The sequence below is a fragment of the Hyla sarda genome, chromosome 10 (assembly GCF_029499605.1).
Source record: "Hyla sarda isolate aHylSar1 chromosome 10, aHylSar1.hap1, whole genome shotgun sequence".
Lineage (NCBI taxonomy): Eukaryota > Metazoa > Chordata > Amphibia > Anura > Hylidae > Hyla > Hyla sarda.
In genome coordinates this window covers 48,934,243-48,953,186 of record NC_079198.1, presented here as the reverse complement: position 1 = coordinate 48,953,186, position 18,944 = coordinate 48,934,243, and the positions used below count along the sequence as shown (strand labels likewise).

Sequence of the window (18,944 nt, the reverse complement as noted above, 5' to 3'; positions counted from 1 at the left end):
GGAGGAACACTGCCAGAGCCCTGCAAAATGACCTCCAGCAGGCCACAAATGTGCATGTGTCCACTCAAACGGTCAGAAACACCCTCCGTGAGGGTGATATGAGGGCCTGACGTCCACAGGTGGGGGTTGTGCTTACAGCCCAAAACCGTGCAGGATGTTTGACATTTGCCAGAGAACATCAAGATTGGCAAATTTGCCACTGGCGCCCTGTGCTCTTCACAGATGAAAGCAGGTTCACACTGAGCACGTGTGACACATGTGACAGAGTCTGGAGACACCGTGGATGTTCTGCTGCCTGCAACATCCTCCAGCATGACCGGTTTGGTGGTGGGTCAGTAATGGTGTGGGGTGGCATTTCTTTGGGTGGCCACACAGCCCTCCATGTGCTTGCCAGATGTAGCCCGACTGCCATTAGGTACCGAGATGAGATCCTGAGACCCCTTGTGAGACCATATGCTGGTGCGGTTGGCCCTGGGTTCCTCCTAATGCAGGAAAATGCTAGACCTCATGTGGCTGCAGTGTGTCAGCAGTTTCTGCAAGAGGAAGGCATTGATGCTGTTCCCCAGACCTGAATCCGATCACATCTGGGACATCATGTCTCGCTCCATCCACCAAAGCTACGTTGCATCACAGACTGTCCAGGAGTTGGCAGATGCTTTAGTCCAGGTCTGGGAGGACATCCCTCAGGAGTCTATCCGCCACCTCATTAGGCGCATGCACAGGTGTTGTAGGGAGGCCATTCACACTACTGAGCCTCATTTTGACTTGTTTTAAGGACATTACATCAAAGTTGGATCAGCCTCTAGTGTGGTTTTCCACTTTGATTTTGAGTGTGACTCCATATCCAGACCTCCATGGGTTGACAAATTTGATTTCCATTGATTTTAATTTGTGTGATTTTGTAAAGACGAAAATATTTCATAAGATTAGTTCATTTATTCAGATCTAGGATGTGTTATCTTAGTGTTCACTTTATTTTTTTGAGCAGTGTAGAATTTCAGCCGTGCAGCATTTAGACAAATTGTGCTAAGTTGGGGTACGTTGATGAAATGCTAAACGTGTTTCGGGGTGATGTTCTGACCCCTTCTTTAGAAGCTAATACAGGATGGTAGTAGTGGTGCTTCTATTTATATGTCATGGAGGTGATTGAATACAATGAAAAGGAAAGGGATTGGGAGTAGAAAATGTGAAATGGAATACTTTGTACTCTTTTAGATTTTAAGCAGATGTGAATGAAAGTGTCTGATTAAGTGGATAGAATGAATGAAGGTGATCTCAATAAGAAGTAGAGTATGTGGAATGTGGAAAATAAAAGTAAATGAGAAATAGAAAAATGATTAAAGGAGATCTGTGGTGTATAACCCTTATCCCCTATCCACAGGGATCTCCTGTACAGGGTCCCGGCTCTCCTACCATGTATCTTTATGGGAAAGGTGGAGATGCAGTGTTCGTGCATCCCCTCCTCTCCCTTAGACTGTATGAGGGGTTGACCTCAGTAAGGTCGAGGACACGCACATTAGCCTCGGCAATGCCTGGAGCCCATACAGGAGATCATGGGGGTCCGAACACTGTGGATAGGGGATAAGTTTTATACACCACAGGTCTACTTTAAAGAGTGAAGAATGAATGGTAAAACATGCAAAAATAATAATAATAATAGAAATAATAATAGAAATAATAATAATATAATAATAAAGAAATACGAATAAAGGATGAATAGAATAAAGAAAAATAGGAAAATTAGATTAGGTAACATTTTGTTATATGAAAATGATAAGAATAAGTGGAAAAATTTAAGTGGATATGTGGGAATAAAATATATTGTAGTAAGGGGATATTTGAATTGTGTATGGAAAAAGGGATCTATTATGAGAAGGCATAATCATGTAGGCAGATTAGAAGACTAATTTCAATGTATTTTAGAGAATTAGTGTGTATCGAATATGGTAATGTTCCAGAAAAGTGGAGTTGTGTAACTCTTGTATCAAGGGTTACTTTAAATAAGCAATATAAATGAAGAACACACAAGAATAGTGGATGAGTAACAGAGATAATGGATATGTACAATCAAAATGATAGAAACTGGTAACAGAAGGCAGAGCATTCTCTATGCTGGGTATGCAGCCTACCCGATGCGTGTCGTGGGTGGGGAGCCTACATCAGGATGTTAATCAAAGAAATCCAAATAATTCAAGGTTAGAATTGAGGGCCTTGGGCTAAAGGCTCTCAAATTTGAATATTTTCTGTGTCTCTGCTTTTGACATCTGTAGCATTTGGCTACCTGCTCGCTAACTCTTAACCAATTGTAAACCAGCAAAAAGTAAACCTGATGGATCACTGTTATGATAAAGTGCAAAATGGGAGGATAGTGGTGTTGTGTTTTTAATATTCTTTTTGCATATATTGTTTATATGTTTGGAAATTCTAGTCTTGAGTGGCCTTTTTGTATGGCCAATGTACTGTTTGTTACATTGGCATCGTAAAAAATAACAACTCTCTTGAAGTTGCAGGTAAGGAGTTGATTAATATACCATATGAAGTTGTTTAATGGTGGATGTGGTTAGTGGTGGATGAACCTGTGTACTCTTTTTAGGGCTTTTTATGGTTTCACAATTTGAGCAAATGCCACATACCTAATATTCAAGTACTTTATAGAGTCTGATTCCCCGGATTTATATACAATTGATCACAAAGACCCTAGCTTGCCATCCATTAATTATTAAAAGTAACTTTTATTATGAGCCTTATAAAGTTAAAAACCTGAACCCACTGGTCTCATTGGCATAATCAGAGAATTGTCAATTTTGAACATGCAACTGGTGCGTGTGTGACAGTGCTAAGCATGCTAAGGTGCGTGTGTGACAGTGTTGCGGCTGCAGTCCGCCACTACTAGAGATCTAGCAGATGATTTTAAAACTTAACACAAGCTAGGGTCTTTGTGATCACCTAGTGATCAATTGTATAAGTGTTTAATTCTCCCCCATCCATAGGTCCTCTAGTGAAATTATGTTTCCCAGGACTGACGCATAGCAATTGTGATAATATTCAAAAAGGGCCAAAAAGGTACATAAAAGGTTGGTACATAAAATGAGAATCCTTGGGATGGGAAAAAATGTGTGTAAGTGGAAAAGTGGCTCACTGATAAGAAAAAGAGAGTGGTTGCTAATCTCTTAACGGAGGGATTTTTCATTTTTGCACGAAAGTAGTTTTTTTTCTCCTCACATTCTAATAGCCATAATGCTTTTTTTTCCACCTACATACCGATATGAGGGCTTGTGTTTGCGCCACCAATTGTACTTTGTAATTACATTACTCATTTTAACATTAAATCTATGGTAAAACAAAAAAAAAATATATATATATTTTGGGCACAAGTGCGCTCAGCCCTGAGCATGCTTCATATCACAGGATGTACGTTAATGGCACATACTCTCAGTGGGTGACTGTTACTAGTGGAGTACCACAGGGGTCAGTTTTGGGTCCTTATATATTTATTATTGACCTTGTAGAGGGATTATATAATAGAGTATCAATCTTTTCAGATTATACTAACCTCTCTAAAGTGGTAAACACGATAGAGGACAGTGAACTGTTACAAATGGATCTGAATAGTTTGAAGGTTTGAGCTGAGAAGTGGCAGATGAGGTTCAACACTGATAAATGTAAGGTAATGCCCATAGGGAGGAAAAATCAAGGCAGAGAATATGTACTAAATCAAAAAAATACTGGGATGACGGACATGGAAAAGAATTTAGGAGTTTTAGTTAACAGTATATTTAGCTGTAGCAACCAGTGTCAGGCAAGGCAAATAAAATCTGGGTTGCTTCAATAGGGGCATAGAGACCTACGACAAGGAAAGAATTCTACCACTGTACAAATCTCTAGTCAGACCACACATGGAATACTGTGTACAGTACTGGGCACCAATGTACAAGAAATATATAGTGGTGCTGGAGAGGGTTCAAAGACTTGCAACCAGGGTAATAAATGGAACAGGATGATTACAGTACCCCAGAAAGATTATCAGAATTAGGGTTATTTAGTCAAGAAAAAAGTCTACTTACAGGTGACCTAATAACTAAGTATATCACAGGATCAAAAGGTCACGGTTGTCACGGTTCAAAAGGGGCCTGGATACCTTTCCGGAAAGTAAAAACATTACAGGTTATAGAGAGAGAGAGACAGACAGATATTAGATTTACAAGGATAGAACTTTGATTCAGGGATTTATTCTGATTATCATATTTGGAGTCCAAAAGATATTTGTCCCCTAGTTTGGGGCAATTGGCATCAGCCTCTTAAAGATTTTTGAGGCTTAGAGGTTGCCTTCCTCTAGATCAACTCAGTAGGAACACAGTAGGGATAAAGGTTGAACTTGATGGACTTCCACTAATACCAAATTGATAGGTAGAGGACTAATTATGTTCAACTCTACAATATTTCTCATAGGAATAATACAATAATATATAAAAGTAACTCATATGACATAATCCAAAATGTTTTTTTTTTTTTTTTTAACAAATTGCTAATTTATTGTACTTAAAGAACATGATCTTATTTATTTAGCACAGGAGCAGGAAGTTATATTTGAGCAGCCACTGACTGACCATTTACATGTAACTGCAAGCAGCCAGCAGCAAGAAACATACAGGAGGTAAGTGATAAAGGGAAAGTTCATTTGTAATTATTTGGTCCATGTAGACCTTTCACAGAATACCCAGGGGAAAATTAAGTGGATCAAAATAAATATGAAAAAAATCAAAACCAGTAGCTGTGTTGTTTCTCCCTTGGCTTTTTTGGACTTTCCTTAAAAGCAGCTGACCGGTCAGCTTTGCAGGATGGACTAATTTTTCAAAATTTCACATAAATCATATTAAGATGGTATTAAGATTCAGACTGTTTACTGGCCTTTGCCTACCTCATTGCTTTGCTTAACTGTTTCATCCATAGTTTATGGACTAACAAACTGATGGTCAAACTTTTGCCATGGATTATCTTCTTTGATCAAAATTATTACCTTCTTTTATCTAAATGAAATATATTAGCTATATATGCAGTACTCTATTACACAAGCATATCGCTTGTAAGCATAACTTTGTACCCTGGAGGGGTTTCCTGTCCAGCAAACAAGAATTAAATGCATGAATAACAAATGTATAAAGCCATTGTAATTACCAAAACATTAGTTCATCATGTCTTCACACTTGTTGACTTGTCTTAACCAATATAGGAGTGTCTTTCATAATGCTAGCTACTAAAGGTCATTTAGCTCATCTTCATGCATGTTATGAGCTCAACCACTCTGCTTTTGTATTATATTACGTGTCTAAAGAAAATTGTAATAAAAAAATCAAAACGGGAGAATTTTTTTTTTTTTTTAACTGAATTCAGTTCTCCTGGGATGTGGAGCTACTCTTAACGCTGTTGGTGCCTTTTGGGTGGCAATTTACGAGAGACTCATTTGAAAGGATGGTATGTTCCCAAGCAGAACTGAAACACTGGAACTTCTTTGGGCTGCATATGTTGTAAGTCCTGATGGGTAGGAGATATTACAGCTTTATTAAATTAAGACATTTTCTAGTGAGGCTTTTCCTGCAGATGTCCCAGTCTAAGAAAAATAAGAACCTTTTGTTTTATAATATATTTGAATTTTATTTACTATCTCGTAATTGCTGGTCACCAGTGCCAGTACTATATGTCCGCTCATCACTACAGATCTCTCAAGAACAAAACCTTAATCATGAATTCCTAATAAACCAATGTGTAAAGGGGTAGGCAAGTGCTTATAAGACAAATAAAGGAGATGTCCTTGATCTGTCCTACTGACTACATAGAAGAGAGAGGGGGCAAGGTAGGTTAGACTGGGGAGATATTGCTGAAAAGATAACACAAGGAGGAGAGAATACACGTGTGCTTCAGAGAGGACAGTCTTTAAGAAGAAGTTGTGGAGACCAAGGAACTAAAAATAAAGACCGTAACATCAACTGCTAAATAACTACTATGACAATGAGAAGGATATTACAGATCAATATAGGACGTTTTTCAGAATGTTGAAATATATAGACATTTTTAAAAAATCATGTTTTTCAGGATCTTTACAGTGTGTTCAATAGCTGTGTGTTGAAGGAGTGTGTTAAATTTTTGTCATGTTTAAATTACTTTATCATATCCCTGTAGTCTGGTGTTGCAACGTGTTTGAGGAAACAAAAAGAGCTCCAATTCAACAGTCACAGTATTTGCAATTGACAAGCAAGAACTGAATTGCATGTATATTACAAAGTAATAGGATAGTTAGGGCGCAGTTATATGAAATGTATTAATAAAATACAGTAGTCCTTCAAGTTACAGTGGCTGTAATATTTTCATCATTCAGTGATTTTTCCTGGATTGTTGTAACTTGAAACTATGGTCAACAAACAATGCTGCAGACAGCTCAGATGTGCATGAATGCCGGCGTGCGGAACAGCACCATATCAGAATAGGCACCATAGTGTGTATTTGCTGTGCCCCATACCAAAGGGCATGTGCTGTTCTACTGTCAGGCTCCTACTCTAGAAAAAAACAGAAAAGGAGCGTTCCATGGTGTAATATCGCCAAAACAAAGTAAGACACTAAAAGAGTATAGCGCTTACCAGAACAAGTTGTGCATGAGCCAGCACAACTTGGGTGAAGGTATATAACAATGGTCCACTGCTGCTGTACCACCGGTGTAGCAATTGCAAAACAAAGACCTCCAAGGAAAGTGGACTTCAGGCGCTGAGGGACCAGACAACGTAAAGACAATAAAATAAATGTTTTACTGTCTCCACTAGAGATGAGCGAACTTACAGTAAATTTGATTCGTCACGAACTTCTCGGCTCGGCAGTTGATGTCTTTTCCTGCATAAATTAGTTCAGCTTTCAGGTGCTCCGGTGGTCTGGAAAAGGTGGATACAGTCCTAGGAGACTCTTTCCTAGGAATGTATCCACCTTTTCCAGCCCACCGGCGCACCTGAAGGCTGAACTAATTTACGCAGGATAAGTCATCAACTGCCGGGCCGAGAAGTTCGTGACAAATCGAATTTACTGTAAATTCGCTCATCCCTAGTCTCCACGTTGTCTGGTCCTTCAGCGCCTGAAGTCCACTTTCCTTGGAGGTTTTTGTCTTGCAGGCTCCTACTCTGACATCAGCCCACATCAAAGGGCCAGATTTCCCCTAACTTCCTTAAGAAACCCCGATATCATGGGGGTAATGTGTGGTATCCCGATACCGTATTGCATCCAGTACCTAGTGCAGAGGTCCCCAAAGTCAGAGTAACTATGTTCAGGTAGGGTTGCTCAGGTGGGACAGCCCCTAGTCGCCTCTCCTTAAGTCTAACTTTAATGGCGTATAACACGCACTTTTTAGGCTAAAATTTTTAGCCTAAAGTCTACCTGCGTGTTATACGCCGATAAGCCGCTGCAGTTCAATGATTTAAAGTGGGCGGTTTAATAAATCAATGAACTGCAGTGGCTTTGCAGATGCAGAGACCGCTGTCGCTGCCGGCTTCTCTGCCCCTGCCTGTCCTGGGGTCTAGAGCCCTGCTGCCGGCCCTTCTCTCCCCCTGGCTATCGGCGCCGCTGCCCGTTCTGTCCCCCTGACTATCGGTGCCGGCGCCCCATTGCCGGCGCCAATAGCCAGGGGAAGAGAAGCGGTGCCGGCAATGGGGCAGCGACGCTGATAGCCAGGGAGAGAGAAGGGGCATCGGCACCTATTGCCGGCGCTGCTGCCCCACTGCCTCCCCTATCCCCGGTTGTATAATTACCTGTTGCCGGGGTCGGGTCCGCGCTGCTTCAGGCCTCCGGTGTGCGTCCCCTGCGTCGTTGCTATGCGCTGCGAGGCGCAATGACGTCACTCGTTATCGCGCCGCGCCGTGCCGTGCCGCGCATAGCAACGACGCAGGGGACGCACAATGCCCATTGTGGTTTTGGACACAGTCAGCCCTGCCTGGGCATTGTTGTCCTGTTTGTGGACACTATTGATTATATCGTTGTGGGAGCGATCTCCCCATTTTTTGCAATTTTAGCAGGTATACCCTGGCGTCCATTGAGCTTGTGCACTTTGCATCACAGTGCTACAGCTCATTTATTTGCATCACATAAATACTATTTTTTTAGTGTGAGTTATCAAAAGTTAAGTCTTATAAGCACCTCCCCCCCCCTTTTATTCCTCAATTGTTATTTTGGGAGATTCTGTATATAGGTTGGTAGACACCCTTACAATTCTACTAATACTTGTATATTTGAGAGATGAGCATTGCCAAGTTTGGAGTGTGAAGTCTAACTTTAATGTTAATAAATGTATATATTAATAACTATAGCTACATTTTATAGGAATGTATAGTACTTACCTTGTTCAGCATCGCAGGACCTTCGGTCATGTGACCATTCTAGTAACCTCTATGGTATGTTGCAGGACCTTAGGAGGTCCTTGGGTCACGTGTTAACCACAAATCTCTTTAATGGTGATTGACATCCATTTGGACCAATTAGCGTTAGTCCAGCCCCTGCCCATATAAGGTAGCTGCGTCCAATTATCGCTCTCTTGGGTTGCTGCTCTCGTGGATGCCGGACTAACAGGACGATGTGCTACGCAACTTTCAAAGACACGCTAGGCCTCAAAACCTACGGCCTCAGCAGAACCAAAAATCGTGAGTTTTACTAATTCCCGCTAATGCTAGCGTGACTACTGGACCGGAACTAATTCCCCTAAATCCAGTGGAACACTAAAATAGACTAAAAGACTTCTAAAGCTAAAGTCCAAACCATTGTCAATCTCCGAAGGAAGCTGCTGTTATGATAAGAGACTGTTATGTTAATGAAGTGTACAGAAAATCTTCAGGGAAGTTAACGCAGTTTACAGAAGTTCTCCAGTTGTGGACAATCCATTATTATTATCTACCTCAAACCTATCATCATCTACCTCCCTATCGTTCCTGGGAAGGGCGGCGGTAGGAAAAGCTTTATAGAGGAGCCCTCACCCTGGCGTCACGAATAGCAAGGGTTAACAAGCATTCTTTGATACCCGCACAGCTACACTCCCCATACCCTACACCCCTTAGGCTATCACATAGCTTTTTGACGTCTGACGAACAGGATACAGGTGTGTGCCTCCAGTTGTTGCCACCAAGTAAAGTGTACTCCCCCTGTATAATTATGGAGCAGAAATTTTATTGCTGCAGAAATGTTTTAAGTGAGATGCGAATGTATGCTGCGATCCTCAGGTCCTGTCAGCATTGCAAGATTTAACTCTCTGCCAGAAAAGCACATGAAGAAGGCCCTTCTGCGCCACGACCCGCCCCAGGGCGTGGCTCTCAAGTGAGTGTATTGCAGCCGAAAGTGAACTTAGAGACACGGTTGTTGTTTCCGGGGAAACAGGAAGTCGGGGCTGCACCGATGACGTTCTTCCGGCCGGCAGCCATTTTGGTGAAGCCCAGTATAAAGGGAACTCTGCACAGCGACCTCCTCGGTATGCACAAACGAGAGCCGGCAGGTACAGACATGGCGGAGAGCAGCGTTCCACGTGGCATGCGCACAAAGATGGCACCGTAACAACGGAAAGTTGTGGCGCCCGCAGCCCAACTTTTCCACGATCTTGCCGACCGTTTGCAGCGGTTGTCATTGGATGAAGAGGGGGCCTGCAATCTTCCCCCTCCGGGGGACACCGCAGACACACCTGGAACTCCATCACCGGTGAGATTGTCCCCTCACCACCGCACCTGGGGTTCGTGGGCGGAGATCCCGACGGAGGAATCCTCAGTAAGTACACCATCTGAGGCTGCCTTCTCTTCCTCCACCAGCCCTGAGCCAGAGATACCCTTATCTGCCCTGCAAAATGCATGACCGTGCTCCCCAAAATTGCCCCAACGGGTTTTTGGGGATGAACCTTACTTTGTCCAATATATGCATGATGGGCTTCAACCTCTGCCTGGGAAATCTCTACCACCGGTTCCTAAGGCACAACGAGAAAGGGCCCGCCAGGAGGCCGAAATAGCCAACCTGATGGAACAATTAAACGCCCGACACAGAGAACTTTATGCCCCTAAGCATGTACATCTGCCTCTGGAGGAGAGGATCCGTTAGCAGGAGAACACCAAGGAGATGGAGGCCCTCTTTATTCGCAGATGGGATCATCCCCGAGAAGGGGAGGGAGCCCTTGGAACGTCGCAAAGCAACAGTGGCCAAGTTCGACAAGGTCAGAGGTTATGGTACCCTCATTGATTGGGTGAGATAGTGGAATACACCCCCGTCCGGGGCCTGCGCGGAGAGTGGGTCAGCCGCAGTCACCAGGCCAGCAGCTCCAACCCAGTTGCCCTTCAAGTATTTTCCTTCGAATGATTGGGAAGCTGACCCCTTCCAGCTGAGGCCGAAGTGGCCTGCTCCTGATGCCGCCACCAGCGTACTCAAGGAGGAGGAGCCTCTGCAACAGCAACAAAGTCCTACTGTCTACAGCAAAGCACCCTGGCTTACTCCTGTCCAGGAGGTTTGGCCTCGACCGCGGGTGCCAACAGAAGTACCTGGGCCTCCTCCCAACAAGGAGCTTTGTTCTGCCCCCCCAGGTACCAAGAAATGTGCTGCAGCCCACGCCTGATGAGGAGGTGGGGTTGAATCAACTGGCATCAACTGTTAACCTAAATCCTTCAGTGTCACATTCTATCCTGAATAATGTGGCGTGGGAGAGCCACATTAACTCTTTGCCTGCTCGTGATCCTGAGAGGGGTAGAGGCTCTAGGTGAGGAGCAGGACAACATTGCCGCGGCTGCATCTGAACTGTGACACTCATCTCTTTAAAGTTTACTTTGTTTTTGTCTTCACAGACTGTTTGCAACAAGTTCAAGAAACGTGCCTAGCAGGACTATGCTAAGACTGTTCAAGTTATAACGTAATCATCAAGCTTTTGTGCCTGGTCTTTAGACCAAGAGACTCCTAGAGGTAGGAGATTCGTAAGTGTGTGCCCGGCTAAACTGTGCTAGTCGTGAAAGTTTAGATTCTTAGTGCAGGTGGACTGCTGATCCTTGTACGCACGTTTACTTGTAAATTCCTCAATCGTAACGTGACATTCTTCGTGAAAATAGCACTTATCAGGTGAATGCACCTAAACCCTGTTGGAGTATTTAATGAATATTCATGCTAGAATAACTAAATGTAAATGGTTATTGTACTCATGTACATAAAAATGTATATAATAGGTGTTGTAGTAGTAGCGAGGCTTCCTCGGCTCCTCTGAGGAATAACAATTTTGTCACCCATCACTAACACCTACTCAAAGGTCCACTCAAGGGAAACTGCCATTAAGATATCAAGACTGACCTTCTACATAGTACTAAACACATAGTACTTCACAAAACAATCACTTAAGAGTACTTACCTGACTTAAATTTAGTACACCAAACAAACAAAAATTCATCTTGCACTAAAGTAAATGCCTTGGGAATTGTAGATAATGTCATTTTCCAATTCCTGCCACTGTCATGCGTCCAATTATTGCTCTTTGGTTGCTGCTCTCGTGGATGCCGAACTAACAGGACAGTGTGCTACGCAACTTTCAAAGCAGGGAAAAAAGTGAAGAGATGGCGCTCCAATAGTGAAGCACGTTTTCAAAGGGTTAATCGGGAAAAGGATGAAATGGTGCTCACCTTATTGTGTTGTGCTGGAAGGCACAACACTGTGGAACGCTTTTAGTATATGTGTTGGGACGCAGCCGGCCATTGGTCCCGCGTAGCAAGCGGGCTGGAACAGGAATACAGATGTTGAATCTGGGTTGCCTTGCGTGGCTCGCCAGATGTCCAAGAAAAAATAAACCAATATAAATATCACCACAAATAAAAATATAAATAAAACAAAAAATAAAAACATAGATAAAACATAAATAAAAAATAAAATATATAAAAAATACAAAATAAAAAATAAAAACTAAAGACAAAATGAATAAGAACCAAAAACAAAACCTAAACCAACAAAACAAATAAAAACATAAAAATATTAACATAAAACAAATTGCAGCCAGTTCCACCACTGTGTCCTTACTCATGCTCCCACACAGAAGCAACCATCATCTGTATGCTTTTGCTGCCATCTACTGGCCTTTACCCTTATGCGTAAGAATTCTCAGTTCTCCTATAGAAGTGATACAATGTCACACTCTCATCTTTACACCCACGTGGCCTATGTTTACATTCCCACAGTTATTAACACTGTCAATCATCATTTACCTACATCCCCAACCAATTAACCCAGTGACCTACATTTGTAAACCCCAGGTAAATGTAAGTTCATTCACACATGCAAGCACAGTAACACAATAAAGTTTATGCCCAAGCCAGGATCAGATACATGTAACTAGCACCCCATCCACTGCCTGACCACCATCCCTCCTGCTTAGCAGACAACCGTGCCAGCATACCTAACATAGGCTTTATACAGCCTATTGATTTCAATAGAACACTGTACAGATCCAGCCCTCCCAGCAGCGGAACCCGGGGTCTTGTGACGTCACCACTGACCCCGCGACCCGCTCTCCCGCCAGAATTTGAAATCTAATGTATATAAATAACTGTACAACTTACTGTCTTGCTATAAACCTGACGAAGAGGGGTGCCCTCTCGAAACTCGTTGTTTATTAACGAAATAAAGCCTCAAAATCTCAACTGACTCAAGGTCATCCTCGGGCGAGCGACTGCGAAGCCATCAAGTTGGATTTTTTCTCGGACTTCTAGCGAGCCCCGCAAGGCAACCCAGATTCCACATCTGTATTCCTGTTCCAGCCCGCTTGCTAAGCGGGACAGATGGCCGGCTGCCTCCCGACACATAGACTAAAAGCGATTCACAGTGTGCCTGCCAGCACAACACAATAAGGTGAGCACCATTTCATCCTTTTCCCGATTTAACCTTTTGAAAACATACTTCACTTTTGGAGCGCCATCTCTGCTCTTTTCTTCCCTGCTCTCCACGCTAAACGGACCCGCCTTCAGGACCCGGATCGGTCCAAGACCACCCACAGAGGGCTGCTCCATAAAAGTGACGAAGATATGGATTACTACACATCCCGACTCCAAGACTGAAAGATACTCCTCACCGATCTCACAGATTGGGAAAAAACCCAGCGCAGGACTTTCAGGTACCGCAGTGACGGACCCCATGCCCGACACTGCGGCGCTCATTGCATTATTTCATAAACTTGAAGACCTAATGCTTGATGAACTGCGGCACAGTGCCAACATTGATTTCTGAACATTTACATGGGGGAGAACCTTGCTCCAAGGGGTTCAAGACTCATTAACGAATCCACTTTCAAAAATGACAGTGTGTATTGCAATGAATGGGAAATACTCCTAAATGATTGTTCCAACCTAATGATGCAGCAGGTTGCTAAAAAAAGAATTGCACTACGTGACAAACTTACTCACGGCATCCAACTAGTTATCACAGAAGTAACTGATTTCACATCCCATCCGGAATATCAGAAACTAGACAAAGCGCTTTCAGGCAGAATCAACAGGGTGCAGAATGATATCTCCAAAAAGCTCACAAACTCAAACGTGATAGAACAGACGTAAAAAATGGCACCTACAGAACATGGAACAAAAAAAAAAAAAAACCCAGCCAAAAACCCAGCACCCACCATCCACCACGCATCCCCACGCCCTGCAAATACCAACACCCTGTACAACACACACCCCCGCAAACCCCTCACCTTCTGAACCAAAACGTTAGACCGCACACACACACACACACACACGAGTCCACGCATACCCAAACCAAGAACACCACCCCGTGCCCCACCACGGGCAACCCACGCCCCCCAGTGTTCTGGTACACCCACCAGCACCCCAAACAAACACAATCACCCACCACTCACCCCTCTTCCCCCCCCCCCCGGCTCCTCCCCCACCATATCCACTCCCAGACAAGCAAAAATCCAAGATATCATGCAGACCATTGCCAAACTCAAAAACCACCTGCACAAATCCTCACAACCCACGTCCATCCTCACAACCCACGACAAACCAATCTCCACCCACACCTCCGCCAATGAAACAGAACTCCTAGTCCTGTTCTCACCAGCATCCACTGGGGAACCCCCCCCCCCCCCCCACCACCACTCTGCTCAACCAGGACCCGCTCAAAAGACAAACGAACCCGGACATCCTGACATCTTCACCGTGGACAACATCAAAAATAATGGCCACAATTATGTACCCTTTCTCCAGTCCTGCCTCACCAAGCCCACCCAGCAACCGGCTGATTTTTTAGAGATGGGCACCACACCACACACCAAAAAGAAAACCATGAAACACTTCTACCTGCCCTTAACTCCCAGAAAAAGAAAAAAATCAAAGAGAGGAAGCAGAGGAGGGATCAGGAAGAAACCAAGAACGGAAACTACAGTAACCACAGTAATCAAACCAAAAGGAAAAACCACTGACATCCTTGTGAAAATCTTCAATCTATCCTCACACAAACTAACCCCCCCCCCATGAAATCAGCCTTCTCAAAAAAGGCCTGTCCTTCTGTCCTACCAACAATCCTGACAACTTCAACCTTTTTTTTGGATCTCTATCAATTCACCAGAAAAATCACTCTCCAGAGACATTTTTTTTACTACCGAACCAGACCAACGCCACTAATACACAGACCACCACCTCCACTGGAAGGCAAACGCCCCCGATCAAAAACAAAATCGCAATTCTATCCAATGCAGAGCCAAAGCCACCACATTAAAACCTTCCACGACCTAGTGCAGAAGACCTGAAAAAACTACCGAAAAAAAATTCCACACCACCACAAAGAAGGCCACCTCACCAAAGCAGAACAACTTGCTCTGAAAAACCTCATAGAAAATGACACCATCACAATGCGTTCAGCAGACAAAGGGGGCAGTATTGTCATACAAAACTTCCAAGACTATCATCAAGAAGCAATAAATATCCTGGGCAATACTGACTACTACAGAATACTCCCAGAAAACCCCTTTCCAACCCTTCAGAACAAAATCAACAAATTACTGGACAAAGCCCTTCAAGACAACATCATCACAAAAAATTAAAGAAAATTCCTACAAGTCTCCACCCCAGATACACCATACTACTACCTTCTACCAAAAATACATAAAGACACGGACAATCCCCCAGGACGACCAATCCTATCCGTAATCTACAGTCCAACATCCCAAATATCACACTACAGTAACCCCCCGACATGCGATGGCCCCGACATATGATAAAATCGACACAGGATGGCCTCTCAGAGGCCATCGCATGTCTATGTCAGCATCGACATACGATGCTTTTATATGTGGGGGCCATCGCATTAACTGCTATCCGACAGCGCAAAATACTTAAGCTGCTGTCGGATAGCAGTTTAAGCATCCCGGGCAGGTTCGCTTACCTATTCCAGCTGCTCCGGGTCCACTTCGCGATCCTCCGGCGTCTTCTGCATCTTCTCCGGGGTCCGGGCCTCGCTTTCCGGCGTCGTTATTACGTCACTACGCACGCCGCGCCGGCGCAGCAGCGTAATAACATCACCAGAAAGCGAGGCCGGGACCCTGCAGAAGATATGGAAGATGCCGGAGGAGTGGGACAGCATCGGGAGCCCCTTGGACAGCATCGGGAGCGGTGAGGACCTGGTCCGGAGCGGCGGGGACAGGTGAGTACAGCTTCCTATACTTTACATTGCACGGATCCCTCAACATATGATGGATTCGACAAACGATGGGTCGTTTGGAACTAATTACCATCATATGTTGAGGGACCACTGTACCTAGATCTCATCCTACAAGAATATGTCCAAGCACTCCCAAGCTTTCTCAAAAGCTCAGATGATCTCATAATCCTCTTAAAATCAATAGAATCCAAAGACAACTTCCACGTCATCACAATGGACATTTACGCTCTCTACACCAACATACGCCACGACATCGGAATCCAGACCAAGAAAAGATGAACAACAAAGCATAACATAACGACAATAAAAAATGGTATAGCACAAAGTCAGGCAAAGTAATGCCGATATAGTTACTGTCCATAAGAACAAAAGATCATGGCACTCACCAATGCTGCTGTAGTGAACTTTATCCAGGTGTCACATTACAGGTGCGAGACAGACATGTACTTAGGCAGGGGTTCTTCTTTGGGCAACGGTGCCGTTTTGCGCGTGCTTGCGCTTCGACTGGCCCACCGGGTGCAAGCACGTGCGAAACGCCACCGTTGCCCAAAGAAGCACCCCTACCTGGATCTTCAAAAAAGTTCACTACAGCATCATTGGTAAGTGCCATGATCTTTCGTTCTTATGGACAGTAATTGTGGATTATTTTTAAGTCTTGTGATCAGTGAAGCACCATAGGCTGCATCAGTGTTTAATCCAGGATCTGGAGCATTTGTGTCAGTCATCTGTGAATGTGCATAAACTTAGCAGTGCCGAGTGTGTTCTGTTTGTGAGATTACGAACCCACATGCATTAATTCCTCTGTTCCTATAAGCTCCTTGTGACATTTGGGAAAGAATAATTTAAAACCGTTCCTTTTTCCCATCTCACAATTTTCTGGCATGTTGGTGATCAATAACGTCTGAAGTCTGATATTGACCAGCTTCCTTCACCATCAGGTAGTGTAAGTGATGTATATTTGATCCTTGTGCGCATCCTCCCCCAGATCAAACTGTTCCTTAGGGTGCGTTCCCACAGGGCGTATACGCAGCGTATTTGACGCTGCGCAAAATGTATGGCAGCAGCGGGAAATACGCTGCGTATCCCTTGCTCACTATACACACAGGGCTTTCCGGCGACAGCCCTATGGGGGAGATGTATCAATGTTGTTTTTGGTAGACGTTTTTTGTAGATCATTTTGTTTGGTCTAAATTTGGAGCAATTTCTCCAAATTTATCAAACTTGTGCAAGCCCCATGATAAATTTCGTGCAATGGTCTAAATCTCCACAAAGTTCTATTTGTAGACCTGTTCTACACCTCACAGGAATAGTGGTGTATCCTGGACGCTGGGATTTTGTTCTATTGTTTTTCAGGATTCCACTGAGGTTTTTTTTTTGTCCACCAGCAAAAACGCCTGAAAAACGGTCCCAGCTTTTCCTGCATTTTGGTAACTTTTCTTGGGGGAGATTTATCAAAAACTGTACAGAGGAAGAGTAGTGCAGTTGCCCATGGCAACCAATCAGATTGCTTCTTTACAAAAATGAAAGGAGCAATCTGATAGGTTGCTATGGGCAACTGCACCGCTCTTCCTCTACATAGGTTTTGATTAATCTCCCCCCTTGTGTTTTTTCTTGCATTTTTGCTGATGTGCGGAAACAAACATTTTTGTACCCTGTGTGCATTTTTTTCACTGCAGGTACTACTCCATGGGTCGGATGCAGAGCGCCCGCCCCACGGAGTGTAAGGAGGTAAGAAGTGATGTATAGCATATACATATACAGGGTGCAGAGCATCACTACTTACCTCCGCCCACTGTATAGTATACAGGGGGCATAGTGTATCCATGTATATTATACAGGAGCCCAGCAAGGAAAGAGTTAACCCACACTGCAGTTCTGAGTTAAATCTTTGTGCGCTCTCCTGTATATACCGCCATCTATAGATGACTGTACATACAGGATACAGTAGGCAGACAAGAACAATTGGAGGCTCCCTGTTACACGCTGCAGTATGGGCGCACTCACCAGGCGAGATCACAAATGATGTCCTAACCTTTTTTTTTTCTCATTTCAGATACGTGAATGGGGAGGAGTACGTCAGATTCAGTGTATTGCGATGATTACCAGCTTTTTTTTTATGTCAATAAAAGGTTTAATGAGGGCTGTGTGGGGAGTGTTTTTTTTTTTTTTTAAATACATTTTTTTTTCAATGCCAGGCTTAGCGTTAGCCACAAAAACAGCTAGCGCTAACCCCCAATTATTACCCCGTTACCCACCGCCACAGGGTTGCCGGGAAGAGCCAGTACCAACAGGCCTGGAGTGTCAAAAATAGCGCTCCTGGCTGGGGTTATTTAGGTTGGGGAGAGCCAGTAACAATGGTCCTCGCCCACCCTGGTAACGTCAGGCTGTTGCTGATTGGTTGGTATCTGACTGACACTGAAAATATGGGGAACCACACACTTTTTTTTATTACAAAAAAAAACAACACATAGGCTTCCCCATATTTTCAGTGTCAATCAGACACCAACCAATCAGCAACAGCCTGACATTACCATGATGGGCGAGGACCATTGTTACTGGCCCTCCCCAGCCTAAATAACCCCAGCCTGTTACCGCCTAGGCCAAGGAGCGCTATTTTTGATGCTCCGGGCCTGTTGGTAACGGCTCTTCCCGGCAACCCTGTGGCGGTTAGTACCGGGGTAATAATTGGGGGTTAGCGCTAGCTGTTTTCGGGGCTAACGCTAAGCCCAGCTTAGTAATAGATTCCGTCTACAAGACGGCTTCCACTACTAAGCCTGAAATTTCAATGATAAAAAACACAACACATGAAATAAAAAATGGATTTAAAAAAACACTCCCCCACAGCCCTCGTTAACCCTTTTATTGACATTAAAAAAATGCTAGTCATCGTCACACTCCACTGAATCTCAGGTAGTCCTCTGCATTCACTTATCTGAAATGACATTTTTGGCGCTCTCCCCTGGGTAGAGCGCACATAATGCAGTGTGTTCCTAAAGAGGGAGCCTCCAATTGTTGCTAAACTACAACTCCCATCATGGGGGCTGTAGGTAAACAACAGCTGGAGTCTCCCTGTTTGGGAACACACTGCCAAAAAGGCTCTGTTCCCATTATGCAAAACGCATAATGAGAACAGAGCCATACTTACCACCCTGGCTTCAGGCCTGGACTGTGAAGCTCCGCCCCCTAATGATGTCATCACTAGGGGGCAGGGGCGGAGAAGTTGCAAGGGGTCTCAAGAGTGAGACCCCTGAGATCCGTCAGTC

The 18,944-nt window shown here is 44.1% G+C and overlaps 1 protein-coding gene across 4 annotated transcripts in view; it reads left to right on the top strand.

Annotated features, from left to right (window-relative positions):
- The window catches only part of MPV17L (MPV17 mitochondrial inner membrane protein like), a 210,876-nt gene that overhangs the window by 33,668 nt on the left and 158,264 nt on the right, over positions 1-18,944 (top strand). The window contains exons 2-3 of one of the 4 annotated variants that reach the window (XM_056542833.1): positions 4,572-4,654; positions 10,836-10,950. The gene's annotated coding sequence lies outside the window, so the exon portion shown is untranslated. Of the gene's footprint in view, positions 1-4,566; positions 4,655-10,835; positions 10,951-18,944 lie in introns of all 4 variants that reach the window. The other 3 variants (XM_056542832.1, XM_056542831.1, XM_056542830.1) reach the window with 3 other exon arrangements.